Consider the following 12,936-nt stretch of genomic DNA (forward strand, 5'->3'; position numbering starts at 1 on the left):
CAGGGATGTCTGGCACCACATAATTGCCAGATTGTGGAGGATACAACAGACAATTATGAAGTGGAACATGGCACTTTGCTGTTTTGTCAAGCACCTCCTAAGCAGTAACATGGCAGTTCTCCATAGAGTTTATCTTGGACAAGTGGAGTTTCCAGGATCATCACTCCTCCGTCAAGTTAATGTAGGGGAGGCGGCCTCAGAAAATCCATTGTGGATAAGGCCTGCTCCTCAGAGCCCTTCACCAGTAACCTTGCATCTCCTGGGGCATGTAACCATGCTGTGAAGTCCCACAATCTCGTTGTCATGCAAAACAAGGAGAGATTTTACCAGCAAAGCCATCATCTCTGGATAGAAACACATGGGCTGAAGAATGTTCTTACTTTAAACCACCATACTTCTTCACAACTTTTGAAATTCCAGCCATGTTTAGTGGTAAAACTAAAGTGTCAATAACCTTCCCACCATTCATCAACAAACCTGCAAGTCATTGAGGATCCCTTCAAACAGCAGAAGTAGAGGGGTTCTTCCTGCTGCCAAACACAGGTTCTCCATACACAAGTAACACATGACATTCACTGGATTTTCACAGACCAGTACAGCTGATATCAAACCAGCATTCACACAAGAAACAAATTCATGATTGCATACATCTAGTGTGTACGAGCAAAGCATACAAAACTGAAGACAAATCAGCAGCCATATCAATGAAACAGGCATTTAGGAGCTTAATTTTGTGGCCTGTGTATCAAGCATGCACAAAGACTAAAACAAAGTTTGTTGAAAATACATAGCAGATTCATCAGCTTCTGTGAAAAGCTAAAGGTTTGTTCACATATCATGTGTAATCTATAATCAAGATGTTTTCTTCCCCCCATTCTCTTTTCCAAATTTTCTCAAATATTTCTTTTGAAACAGTGACTCCTGCTGGGGTATAACAGTATTCCCTGGTGTTCTGCCAAAGTTGATGTTATAGATTTTTGATACCAACAGTGAGTTTAAGTAGTGTAATCATTGTGCATATGTTTCTAGCTTCTTGTTACCTTTACATACATTGAAGAATCATTGGATAGCAAATAGGAACAGGAACTCTGGTTCATTTTATTTTTTGATTCCTAGCCCACAAACACTGAAGTGAATTGTATTTTATCCAGTGTTGTCCAAGACTCTAAAGTTAGGGGAGCAGACAGGAAATTCTATGGACATGAGACTCCCGGATGGTATGTTGCCTCCCAGGTGCCAGGGTCAGGGACGTCTCAGATCAGTATTCTAAAGGGGGAGGGTGAGCAGCCAGAAGTCGTGGTCCACATTGGTGCCAACGACGTAGGTAGGAAAAAGGATGAGGTCCTGAAAAGTGAATATGGGGAACTAGGTAGGAAGCTGAAAAGCAGGACTGAAAGGGCAGTAATCTCTGGATTGCTGCCTGTGCCACGTGCTAGTGAGAGTAAGAATAGGTTGATTTGGCAGATGAATGTGCAGCTGAGAAATTGGCGCAGGGGGCAGGTTTTCAGATTTGTGGATCATTGGGATCTCTTCTGGGAAGGTATGACCTGTACAAAAGGGACGAGTTACACCTGAACTGGAGGGGGCCAACATCCTTGCGGGCAGGTTTGCTAGAGCTGTTGTGGAGGGTTTAAACTAGTTTGGCAGGGGGATGGGAACCCAAGTGATAGGTCAGAGGATAGGGCAGTTGGTGTACAGGTTGATGCAGCGTGTAGAGAGACTGTGAAAAAGGAAAGGCAGTTGATAGGGCAAAATTGCAGTCAGTTGGTTGAGTTGAAGTGTGTCTATTTTAATGCAAGCAGTATCAGGAACAAGGGTGATGAACTTAAAGCATGGGTCAGTACATGGAATTACGATGTTGTGGCCATTTCAGAGACTTGGCTGTCACAAGGGCAGGAATGGCTGCTGGATGTTCCGGGGTTTAGATATTTCAGAAGGGACAGGGAGGGAGGTAAAAGAGGTGGGGGAGTGGCATTGCTAATCAGGGATAGTATCACAGCTGCAGAAAGGGAGGATGTCCTGGAGGGATCATCCACTGAGTCAGTGTGGGTGGAGGTCAGAAATAGGAAAGGAGCAATCACTCTATTGCGAGTATGCTATAGAGTCCCCGGTAGCAATAAATACACTGAGGAACAGATCAGGAGGCAGATTTTGGAAAGGTGCAAATACAAGAGGGTTGTTGTCATGGGTGATTTCAACTTCCCTAATATTTATTGGCACCTCCTTAGTGCAAAAGGTTTGGATTGGGTGGAATTCGTTAGGTGTGTCCAGGAAGGATTCCTGACACAATATATAGACAGGCCCACTAGAGAGGCCATTCTGGATCTGGTATGAGGCAATGAACCTGTCAGGTGTCAGATCTCTTGGTGGGTGAGCATTTTGGAGACAACGACCACAATTCCTTGACCTTTACCCTTGCCTTGGAGAGGGATAGGAGCAGACGGTATGGGAAAGTATTTAATTGGGGGAGGGAGAATTATGATGCTATTAGGCAGGAACTTGGGAGTGTAAACTAGGAGCAGATGTACTTGGGGAAATGCACAATGGAAATGTGGAGGTTGTTTAGCAATCACTTGCAAGGGGTTCTGGATAGATTTGTCCCATTGAGGCAGGAAAAGGATGGTAGGGTGAAGGACATGGTTGACAAGAGATGTGGAATATCCAGTGAAGAGGAAGAAAGAAGCTTACTTGAGGTTTAGGAAGCAAGGATCAGACAGGACTCCACAGTTATAAGATAGCCAGGAAGGAACTTAAGAATGGACTTAGGAGAGCTAGAAGGGGGCATGAGAAAGCCTTGGCAAGTAGGATTAAGGAAAACCCCAAGGCATTCTACTCGTAGATGAACAGCAGGAGGATGACTAGAGTGAAGGTAGAACATTAGGGATAGAGGAGGAAACATGTGCCTGGAGTCGGAAGAGGTAGGGGAGGTCCTCAATGAATACTTTACTTCAGTATTCACCTGTGAGACAGAGCTTGACTTTTGTGAGTAAAACAGGCTGATAAGCTAGAACATGTTGATGTTAAGGAGGATATGCTGGAACTTTTGAAAAACATTAGGTTAGGTAAGTCCCCAGGGCTGGGTAGGATATATCCCAGGATACTATGGGAAGTGATTTCTGACCCCTGATGATCTTTGCATCCTCACTGGCTGCAGGAGTAGTACCAGATGATTGGAGGGTGGCAAATGTTATTCCTTTGTTCAAGAAAGGGAGTAAGGATAACCCTGGGAATTATAGACCAGTGAGTCTTACTTCATTGGTGGGCAAATTATTGGAAAAGATTCTTAGGGACAGGATTTATGAGCATTTGGAGAAGCATAGTTTGATTAGGGATAGTCAGCATAGCTTTGTGAGGGGCAGGTTGTGCCTCATGAGCCTGATTGAATTCTTTGAGGATGAGACAAAACACATGAATGAGGGTAGAGCAGTGGATGTTGTGTGCATGGATTTTAGCAAGGCGTTTGATAAAGTTCCCCCTGATAGGCTCATTCAGAAGTTTGGGAGGCATGGGATCCAGGGAATCCTGGCTGTGTGGATTTGGAATTCACTTGCCCATAAAAGGTAGAGTGTGATTGTAGATGGAGCATATTCTTCCTGGAGGTTGGTGATCAGTGGTGTTCTGCAGGGATCTGTTCTGGGACCCCTTCTCTTTGTGATTTTTTTTTTGTAAGTGACTTGGAAGAGGAAGTGGAAGGGTGTGTTAGTAAGTTTGTAGATGACGCGATGGTTGGTGGTGTTGTGGATAGTGTAGAAAGTTGTCAAGGGTTACAACGGGACATTGAAAGGATGCAGAGCTGGGCTGAGAAGTGGCAGATGGAGTTCAAACCAGAAAAGTGTGAAGTGATACACTTCGGAAGGTCGAATTTGAAGGTAGAATACAGGGTTAATGGCAGGATTCTTAGCAGTGTGGAGGAACAGAGGAATCTTGGGGTCCAAGTCCATAGATACCTCAAAGTTACAGTGCAAGTTAATAGGGTTGTTAAGAAGGCGTATGGCGTGGTGGCCTTCATTAATTGGGGGACTGAGTTCAAGAGCCGCGAGGTAATGTTGCAGTTCTATAAAACTCTAGTTAGACCACACTTAGAATATTGTGTTCAGTTCTGGTCGCCCCACTATAGGAAGAATGTGAAAGCTTTAGAAAGGGTGTAGAGGAGATTTACCAGGATGCTATCTGGATTGGAAAGCATGTATTATGAGGACAGGTCGAGCGAGCTAAGGCTTTTCTCTTTGGACTGAAGAAGGATGAGAGGTGACATGATAGAGGTGTACAAGATGTTAAGAGGCATTGATCAAGTGGACAGCCAGAGACTTTTTTCCAGGGTGGAAATGGCTAACATGGCATAATTTTAAGGTGATTGGAGGAAAGTACAGGGGGGATATCAGAGGTAATTTTTTTTTACACAGTGGTGGGTACATGGAATGTGCTGCCAGGGGTGCTGGTAGAGGTAGATACAATAGCGACTCTTAGATAGGCACATGGATGACAGAAAAATGGAGGGATACGTAGGAGCAAATGGTTAGATTGATCTTAGAGTAGGTTAAAAGGTCGGCACAACATCGTGGGCCGAAGGGCCTGTAATGTAATGTTCTCTGTATTCTATGTCCGAAGATCAGTAACATAACACTGAATTTCAATTGAATTAGGAACTCTGTCGGTAATCCAATAATCAGAATCCACAGTATATTTAGTTATGCAGATCCATTAGAGAAGACCATTTTTTGTTTCGGAGTGTTATATTTTTCGATTGCAGGAGACAAAGGAGAAACCGCAGCTAGCCAGCCATGGAAGGTGAGAATGGTCCACATGTCTTACCTTTGTTACATAGGGTATTTGTTAATAGCATCTGTTTAATGCCTCCTTCAGCGTCTCGACATCCATGAAGATGTAATCACCGCATGACAGTTTTACTTAAGTGGCTCCATTATTGATCTCTAGATGTGAAATATCTAAGATAAGCAGAAAGTGCTTAAAAAAAGAAAACACCTGGCAGGTCATGCAGTATCTATGGAGAAAGAAAGCAAATTAACAACAACCCATTGACAGACAGGAGTAGATCAAAAAATTGTACATGCTGGAAATCTGATATAAAACAGGAATTGTTGGAAATATTCAAGCAGTATCTATGGAGAGAGAAACAGAGTTAATGTTTCAGGTCAATGATCCATCCTCAGGATTGGAAAAGAGAAACAAGATGAAGTTAAAAATTAAAAATGGGAGTGTGACACCATCCCTGGTGCTCTCTCATCTCAAGGGTGTTTTGAAACTCTCTCTCCTGATCACTGTTTCTCTCTACCGATTGATGTGTTTCCTGACTCTTAAGCCTAAAAGCTCTTCCCCTCACCATCCAAATCCCCCTGGGCTTCTTTACCTTTCCGTAAACTGGAAATATACCTAATCCCAAGCCTCAGATGCTGATTTCTCCATGCCACTGGCTCCATGAGAAGTGGAGATAATGAGGTCTTGAATTGCTCAGTAGAACATATACATCCCCAGACTTACTGGGTTTGTAGGCAATTTTCAGCCATTTCCACCACTCTCGCCTCCCCACTCCCCTTCATCTGTGAATGTTGCAGCTAATGTTTCAAATCAATGACCTTTCATCAGACAGATGGATGTTGGTTAAGAACAACTTTTTAAGTATTTATCTTTAATATATTTTTGAAACTTTAACGCTGCTCCTCTGCTCACAGGTGCTGCTGCCTGTCCTGCTGTGCACTTCTGTATTTATACTCAATGCATTCTGTACTCCTCAATGCACTCTGTACTAACTCAATGTAACTGCACTGTGTAATGAATTGACCTGTACAATCAGTATGCAAGACAAGTTTTTCACTGTACCTTGGTACATGTGACAATAATAAACCAACAGCAATACAACTAGAAAAGCTGATGGGGAACAGGTACAGGTGTTGGATTTTTATGATGTCATATATGTAAACAAAATAGTCAAAGATTTTAAATCAACACATAATACAGAAGATCAACATTTACTTCAGTCTGCTAAGAAAAATGCTCTAATTCTATAATTACATTTTCACTTTAATTTATAAATAAATATTCAAAAGGCAACAATTCTGAGTTGTGACTGATAATTAATGTTAACAACCTACAAATAAATTTACACATTTGGAAAACTGAGTCTATAACCTTAACTTTTACAAGTGAAAGAGGACTGTACAACGGAGTTGCCTGTTGCATTCCTCCAGAATCTGCTCTGGACAAGCATAGTTTTACTCAGACTGTCTAGAATTATAATATGTGCCTGATGCCGATGCCAGGTGCCACACATGGAAACAGTTCCAGTTCCTTGCAGTGATATCTTTTACCATGGTAATGCTACGAAAAAACATATTTTAAGAATAAATTACTGCAGACACTGGAAATCTGAAATAAAACAGAAATACTGGAAATACTCAGCAGGTCAGGTAGCATCTATGAAGGGAGAAATATAGTTAATGCTTAAGACTCAGAGTTAACACTTCTGGGTTCTAATGGAAGCCTGCTAACCTGAGACATTATCTCTGCTTTTCTTTGCACACATTCTGCCTGACCTGCTGACCATCTGCAGCAGTTTGTTTTGTGGCTTGTTTTTAATATTTAGGGGAAATTATGCCAGACTGAACTTAATACCTTTTTATTGGCAGGCACGGTAGCATAGTGGTTAGCATAATGCTTTACAGTGCCAACAACCCGGGTTCAAATCCGGCCACTGTCTGTAAGGAGCTTGTACGTTCTCCCCGGGTCTGAGTGGGTTTCCTCCGAGTGCTCCGGTTTCCTCCCACATTCCAAAAGACATACAGGTTAGGAAGTTGTGGGCATGCTATGTTGGCGCCGGAAGCGTGGCGACACTTGTGGGCTGCCCCCCAAATCACTACGCAAGAAGATGTATTTCACTGTGTTTTGATGTACATGTGACTAATAAAGAAATTTTATCTTATCTTAAATCTTATCTTATCTAATGCCTACTCACTCAGAATAAAATAAGTGTTGATCTCTTTTTATATTATGTTTCCTTATGACGCACAAGGATACCATTCAGCTCACCCAGTCATAAGCCAGCTCTCAGCATACCCATCAGTTACATTCCTTCACTTACCTTCCTGCAACCTACTCTCTCTCATGTATGGGGAAACTGGAGTACCTGGTGGAGACCCACCCGGTCACATAGAGTATGTGTAAACTCCAGACAGTACCCAAGGTCAGAATTGAACCCAGGTGGGAGGACCTGCGCACCACTGTGTCACCCACAATCATAAATGCAGACACTGAACCTAGCATCTTATTAACTCTTACAACCTTCATATCTAGATTACTTATAGAATAGTTTTGCTTTAACATTGTGTGCTTTTCTTTCCTTTTTTTTGCTGATTTTTCCTTTCCCTTCTGGGTTGCAGATCTACAGGAATCCATCAGTATCTTATCCAAGTATCAACCTAGGACGTAAGCATTAGGAAACTAGTCGATTCTGGAAGGCAGTATAACCAAAGCCAATAATTCTTTCGCTCAATGTCCACATCTACACATTTCCAACATCATTCATTAAACGGCCGTCATGAGCAGAACACAGGCTGGTTCTTTTCCTTCCTTAATCTCTTTGGTTGAGAGACTTATCAGCCCATATTGAAGAATCAAACCTGGGACCTTCTTATTGGTGATTATTACCATTTGACTGATGGGTTTTATCGATGACCCCGTCAGCAATTTTCCTGGGTCTACATACATTGACTCCGTGTCTAGCAGCATCTTGACTTTTTAAATTTTCACTCTTGTTTTCAAAATCCTCCAGTACCTCAAGCTCTCCTTACCCATCACTTCTTTCAACCTCACAAGGTTTTCGCACTACTCCCATTCTGGTCCCTTGTTCAATCCTGATTGTAACCACTCCATCACTGGAGACAGTGCCTTTAGAGCAAAGACATCTTTCCCCCTCTTTCTTTTTTCCCCTTTAAGATGTTACTTTAAACCTGCCTCCCTGACCAAGCCCAATCCCAATCTCTTTTATGTACATCAGTACTGAATTATTTGATTACAATCATAATAAGCACTTTGGGATATCATAAATGCAAGAAAGAATGGCTCAGGGTACAATTTACTGAATATTCATTTCTTGGCATGTGATCATCAGTGGCAAGGCAAGCGTTTATTACCCATCCCTAATTGTCCGCCAGAAGTTTTTCTGGTGAAGGTACTCCAATGGTGCTGTTAGGGTAAGAATTCCAGGTGTTTCACCCAGTGATTATAAAGGACCAGTAATGTATTTCCAAGTCAGTATGGTGTATGACTTGGAGGCAAACCTACAAGTGATGATATTTCCATGCAACAGTCACCCTTGTCCTCCTAGGAGGTAGGGATTGCAGGTTTGGAAAATGCTGTTAGAGTAGCCTTGATGGTTAACTTTAGTACATTTTGTAGATGGCACACACTGCAGCCACAGTGCATTTGTGGAGGGAATGAGAGTTTATAGTGGTGGAATGGATCTAATCAAATAGGCTGCTTTGTACTGTATGGGAGATGGTTAACAATTACTGAAGCAAAGTCTTCACTTTCTTTGGTCTGTTTTTATAATTTGAAAGTATTTGAATGAGATGAATCAAGAAATAAGTGTTTCTCCAATTCATCACTAAAGACATATCAAACACATTGTGGAACAATAATGAACATAACAAGGATCAAAACAATTAAAAATTTAAATCTATTTTGGTATAACTTGAATATGCATTTGTTTGACAAATCACTAGAATGTGGTGGCACGGTAACATAGCAGTTAGCATAACGCTATTACAGTGCCAGTGACTGGGGTTCAATTCCCGCCACTGTCTGTAAAGAGTTTGTACATTCTCCCCGTGTCTGTGTGGGTTTCCTCCGGGTGCTCCAGTTTCCTCCCACATTCCAAAGATGTACAGGTTAGGAGCTGTGGGCATGCTATGTTGGCGCCAGAAGAGTGGCGACACTTGCTGGCTGCCTCCAGAACATTCAATGCAAAGATGCATTTCACTGTGTTTTTCGATGTACATGTGACTAATAAAGAAATCTTAAAATCTGAATGACAAATATGACATTTACAGTGTTTCTGCTAGAAGTTTTATTTAATAGTGAATTTGAATGTAACAGTCTCTGGAAAAAGTCCCCAGAAAGTAAAAAAAGTGATATAGTCAATGGATCAACAATGTGGAATGACAGGCATGAGCAAAGAATTTCTTTCATGCTTTAAACTCTTCCTGTTGATTTTTACACTATCTTCCTTTGTGCCTTGCTAGTGTACTCTGGGTTGAATTAATTCTCTACAGTGCATGATATACCAACTGTAAATTCTTTGTATTCATATCACAGATATATTTTTGTTTGTTTTAAAAAAAGATTGAGATAACATGCCTTATGCTGACAAGCTGAATAAGATGCAGAATTTGACACTGAGCCATACTAACAAACAGGATGCAAGGTTGATTCCTGAGGCTTAGCAATGTCCTACTCTTAATGGGACAGTCTGTATTTAAACCACAATGTAGGTGTCCCAACTTATTCCTCCAAAAATGGCAAATTGTTGGGTATTTATTTAATCCTATTGTCTGCTGCATTTCACAATAAAGCATAATCAATTTTGCCAAATGAGTATGATCCTGAAACAATACGTACACGGTTAAGTGGAAGTTCTGCAATGCCACATACGAATACAATTTGTTGTGTTCACAATAATGAAAAGACAGTGGGCAATTTTATGACACTAAATGGTGAAGGCAGTTGCATTGAGCAACTGCATACATACTGTGCAAGTGTGGGTGTTGCAAAACTTTTTAACATTGCAGACATGTCATGAAAGTGTGCCTGTTCTTTTAATGAGTACCTTCAAAAACAATTTAAGTTTTTGAAGAATAACTTGTCAGTTGCTGTCAACAACAGTGAATTTGTCAGACATGGATAACACTTTTCAATCTCTCATGGCGACCAAGGTAATATTGCTCAGCATGTTTGATTAAAAAAGACAGAATGATGCTGAATGAAGTAAGTGTGCAACTCCAAGTATTTCACAGGTTTTTGCAAAGCAAGATACAGAAGATAATTACATTCATGCATGAGAGGAACTGTTTACTTATCATTCAATGCATCATGGACAAAGTTTCAGATTTAGCGATTGTACATCACAATTGATTAAAAAACTTTGCCACCTAAAATTTTCATCTGCACAGTCTATTGCAATTTATTGGTACCATTGTCAACCAAAGAAATACTTGATTTAAAAGAGTGTTTATCTCCCTTAATTTGGATGCATCAACAAAAATGATGAGAAATAATGCACCAGAACTGTTCCCGGTTGAAGACAAACATTGTAAAGTTTACTTCTCTACCAGGCAAAGCATCTCACTTGTAATGTGAATTTCTTCATCAACTGATCCAGAAAAATCACCTCAGTGAAAAACTTGTTGGATTTTGTGCAGGCTGTATCAATACTTTCCAGTTCTGATGAAGGGTCACTGACCTGAAATGTTAACTCTGCTTCTCTCGGTGTAGATGCTGCCTGACCAGTGGATTCAGACTTCCAGTATCTGCAATTTTTATGATTTTCAAATACCAATATAAATTTTTGTGATGGTTACAAGGGTCAAATATGAATATAAAATTTGGTGATACTAAACGAGCTAGAAAAAACAATGCGTGGCAAAATTTGGAGGTCGTATCAGGGAAAGAGATACTTGGTATTGTTGTGGTGCCCAAATTGTTCATAACATGTGTTTTGCTGTGAAAGTTTTTAAATACTTTCACATTTACACTGTTTAAATGTGACGTTATCTACTCAAGTAAAATAAAGAAATGTAGCATATTACTTAAATGGTGTCAGACTAGAAATTGTTAAGGAACAAAAAGACTTGGGTGTTCTTGCACACCAGTCACTAAAAAAAACATACAGATACAGCAAGCAGTTATGAAGGCAAATGGTGAGTTGGCCTTCACAGCAACAGAATTTGAAATCAGGAGCAAGTCTTGCTGCACTTTTATTCTGCATTGTGTGCAATTTTGTTCTCCTTACCTAAGAAAGGATATACTTGACATCGAGAGAGTGCAATGGAAGTTCACCAGACAGGTTCCTAGGATGGGAGAGAGATTAGGTTGACTACGCGATCTAATTGAAACTTATGATGCAAGGCAGATGTTCACCTGGTTAACTAGAATGTGCAGTCAGAGACTCAGGATATGGGGCAAAACGTTTGGGACTGAGATGTGGAGGAATCTCTTCATTCAGAAGCTGTAGAATTTGCTACCACAGGGAGTTGTAGAGGCCAAGAAACTGAATATATTTAGGAAGGAAATAGATAAATTTCTAGACACAAAGGGCATGAAGAGGTACTGGGGAGAGATTGGTAATATGGTTTTGCGATGGATGATCAGTCATGAGAGTCATCAGATCAGCGGAGCAGGCTTGAATGGACTAATCCTGCTCCTATTTTCTACATTAACCAAAAGACTTGTGAGCCTTGACTTAAGGTGCTAGACCATGGCAGGACATAGTTCCTATCTCTTGCACCAGCGCTGGACAGAACTTTGTTAACTTTTGAAGAACTAAAGACATTTTTCTCTAGGAAGAAACACCTTTGAAAAAAAAATTGATAATCCTTGCACCAAACTGTGGCTTGCTTTTGTGGGCAAACACATAGGACTCTTTCAGAAAACAGTAGACTCATTGAGAAAAATGAATCATTGGTGACTGAAGTTGGACTGCAAATCTGTGCCCTTCAAGAAAACTTAACAGAGAGGCTCAGGAAAAAGCTTGAATGATAGTCACATTAGTCACAAGAGTACTCTTGCAGTGTTTGGTTGAAGATGGGAAATTAGTGAAGGGGGACTCTATTATGCAGTTGAGAATTTTTTTCTCAACAGTGCTGAACTAGTTGGATCTGTGGAACTGGCCTTTGAATGCACAAAACAGCCTGAGTGGGTCTTGAGGAATATGCTAGAGTGGAATGATAATCCAAGCAGGTTTGCCACTTGCTGGTCAAGAATTGTTACCGTAAGTCTGTTGTCTCTGTGATGAATGGGCAAGCGCAACATTACCAATCTTTCCACTGGATATCTGATTGGAACATACAGAAAGTAATGGTGTCTGAAAGGTGGCACAATGTATTTGAAGAGATGGATATAAACACAGTGGAATACGCAAACCTGGCAAAGGCAATCAAGTTTACGTTGTGTTTACCTGGCAGTACAGCTCTTGCGAAACAAATGTTTTTAGAAATGAACACACTACTCACCTGAGAAGTCATGTTTCTACAATAAAAGATATTTTATTTGTGCTGGTATATTTTGACCTTTACTGTGCACCCTTCTATGATAAACTGTTGAAAGACAAACAGACCTTACAAAAGATTGCTTCAAAAGGAAAATACAACCCATGGGAAGCATTGCACTGCAAGCAGCACAATGACAAGAGGGTGGGCAGTTCTAAACAGCAAGAGTTGCTGAAGTGCAAGTATTGCCATATTTAATTTCACATATTAGTAATGTAGTAGAGTTTTTCTTTCTTTTTAGTGTTTTGATGTTGGATGGAAAATTTGTGCTTCAGCGATGTGATGACACGATTTGATTTTTCACTGAATGGAGCTGTGACTGTAGGGGTCGAGTGTTAGGTTGAGATGGTCCTTGGTTTTCAAAAGTCAGTGTCCTGTGTTGAGAGAATAGAACATTGGTCCACAACAAAATATTTCGTTGAGCTTTGCAAAAGGATCTCACTAAAGCTTTTTCTCAGCCAATAGCACAGATTCTTCCATCACCATCCTTGACTGCTTCTTGTCCCAGCAGAGGTAACAGCCCAATAATATGGTTAAAGAGTTTGGCCGTGACTATGCTCAATATTAACTCCAGATCCCTTAAGTTTCATGGCATTAGATAAAATCTAAATAATTCTCCCTCAGCTAATGAATCAGTACATTCCACATTGAACACTTC

This window comes from Pristis pectinata, chromosome 26 (assembly GCF_009764475.1).
Source record: "Pristis pectinata isolate sPriPec2 chromosome 26, sPriPec2.1.pri, whole genome shotgun sequence".
Classification (NCBI taxonomy): Eukaryota; Metazoa; Chordata; class Chondrichthyes; order Rhinopristiformes; family Pristidae; genus Pristis; species Pristis pectinata.